This window comes from Protobothrops mucrosquamatus, unplaced genomic scaffold (genome assembly GCF_001527695.2).
Source record: "Protobothrops mucrosquamatus isolate PMUCROS unplaced genomic scaffold, P.Mucros_1.0 scaffold17431, whole genome shotgun sequence".
NCBI lineage: Eukaryota > Metazoa > Chordata > Lepidosauria > Squamata > Viperidae > Protobothrops > Protobothrops mucrosquamatus.
In genome coordinates, this window is record NW_015403191.1 from 1 (window position 1) to 2,521 (window position 2,521).

Here is a 2,521-nt window from a genome sequence, read left to right on the forward strand (position 1 = left end):
ACGGTTTCTCCCCTGTGTGAATCCTTTCATGTATGATAAGCTTACGCCTCTCAGTGAAAATCTTTCCACACTCCAGACATTTATAGGTTTTCTCCCCTGTGTGGATCCTTTCATGTATGGTAAGTTTACCTTTCTGGGTAAATGTCTTTTCACACTGCAGGCATTTGTAAGGTTTCTCTCTTGAGGGATTTTTTGGGGGTAAAATAAGCAATTGTTTCCGGTTAAATTCCTTTCCACACTCATATGGTTTCTCATTTTTATTGGAAATAAGATGACTGTTCAAGCTGAAATTTCCCCCACCATTTATAAATACGTATGGCGTCTCTTTGATGTATGATGGGTTATGTAGAGCAAGAGAAGAGATACGACTGAAACTTTGTCTGTCCTCTTCATATTCATATTCCTCCTCTTTATTCTGCACTGTACAATGTTTACTGAAATCAGATTTCTCTCGGTCTCTCTTGGCACATCTGAGATATTTTCCCGCTTCTCCTTGGGGAATTTGCTGGATTGGGAGGTCACGGGTTTCATTGTGACCCGAAGGAGACATTTTGTTTCCTTCCTTCATTAGGCAATTTTTTGTACTCCTTTGTGATGGTCCTCGATTTCCTTCAGACTTTATCATTTGGAATGCCACTATGCTAGGCTTCTTGTTATTCTGCTGCTCCTGCCCATAAGCTAATTTGAAAAAAAGAAAGAAAAGAAAAGAAAAGTTAATCATTACTTTCATCCTAGAAAATGGTGCACCTGTGATTTCCGCATATCCAAGATTTTGCTCGGTTCCTCTTTGTGTGGTTCTCTTAAATATAAGACCATTTGTTTAGCCGTCAAAGTTACAACGGCAATGAACAAACGGTAGTTATCCCCAGCCTCCAAAGTGACACCTGTTTCAATGCTCCTGTGATCATGTAAACAAAATGTGGACCCTTGTCAGTGACAACTACAGGGGTGCTTCAACTGCCCTCCCATGCCTATCTCTACACTTAGCCAGCCACCATTTTGCCACTTCAAGATTCATGATCATGAATTGATCATGATCATGATTTATCACTTGTTGTTTGTATTTACACTGAGTGCTTATGCCCCTTTAGAAGGGACCTTGTAGGTCATCTAGTCGAACCCAAGAACACTGACCTCCCCTAAACTCTGCTGAAGACTAGATGACCTCCAAGGTCCCTTCCAACTTTATTATTATTATTATTATTATTGTTGTTGTTGTTGTTGTTGTTGTTGTTGTTATTATTATTATTATTATTATTATTATTATTATTATTATTATTATTATTATTATTATTAAGATGTTACCTAGCCTGGTAACGAAATGTTCAGAAACCAACCCACATGCTCGGAGAACGAACCTTCACCCTCATCCTACAGATATTCGCCACTATTGCAAATAAAAGTAGTATTGTCATGCATGACTTTGACTTCCTAGTCTGGTCTACATTGACAGTCCATTATTCCCTTTCTAGAGAGGGAGAAGAACCTACTTTGGCTTCTAGAGGTATACTATACAACCAGTTTTAGCCTGTGTGACATTTGTTTCTTAGGCTGGTGTCTCTTGAACTGGGCAGAGGCGAATCAGAACAACCTCAAGATCCTTTCCAACATGATGATCCTCTGAGAAATAAGTAAACTTTAAGATGAGAATAAAAGCTCAGTTGAGAAAGAATCCTGTGAAGCATCTACCAATGGAAGCATCTACCAATTTTTCCATTTATTTGGAATTATGTTAAAAAACAAAAACAGAATTTCTTCCTCAATCTTGAACGTGCTTTGTCAGTGTTTGGATGATAAAAGACTTCCCACAATTAGCTAAACCCAGAGCAAAACCGGTCCTTACCGAGAATGGCCACATTCCTAGAATTCTCCAGCATGACATCCACGTATAAAGCTCTTTGGCTGGGATCCAGCAGCCTCCATTCTTCCTCTGTGAAATACACAGCCACCTCCTCAAAGGACACTGAACCCTGAAAAGTCATAGAAAATGTTCCTCAGCAGAAGTGCCAGAAGCCTCTCTCCCAAATTACATTATCCTAAAAATGAGTTTCACAAGAGAGAAAAATGCTCCTTTTCTGACACAGTGCACTGCTAGGTTTAATACAGGGGTGTCAAACTCAATTTCATTGAGGGCCGCATCAGCATTGCGGTTGCCCTCAGGGGGGGGATGTGTGTGGCCAGGGTGGTGCAGCCTACTGGGTGGGTGTGGATGGAGTGGGTGTGGCCTACTGCGTGGGCATGGCCAGCTCTACATCGTTCGCATCAAGGGTGCCTGTGGGGGCCTGGACAGGAGTGGGACAGATCTGAGGGTCTCTGGCAGAAGAGGGTGGGACCGGGGCAAGTGCCAAGGCATGGTCCATTTCTTCATTCCTCACAAAGGGTGACACCTCCCCAGCATGCGCCCAGGGGGCGGGGCCGACACAGCAGGGGCTGGTTCCTCGCTGTTTCCAGACGGCCTTGTGGAGCTAAGACTGAATGCGTTTCAGCATAGATGGCCACCACAAAATTGTACATTGGCTCC

The 2,521-nt window shown here is 42.6% G+C and overlaps 1 pseudogene; it reads right to left on the reverse strand.

Moving 5' to 3' along the window:
- Positions 1-129: 129 nt before the first annotated feature.
- On the reverse strand, positions 130-1,982 carry LOC114923812 (annotated as a pseudogene).
- Between the last annotated feature and the right edge of the window lie 539 nt (positions 1,983-2,521).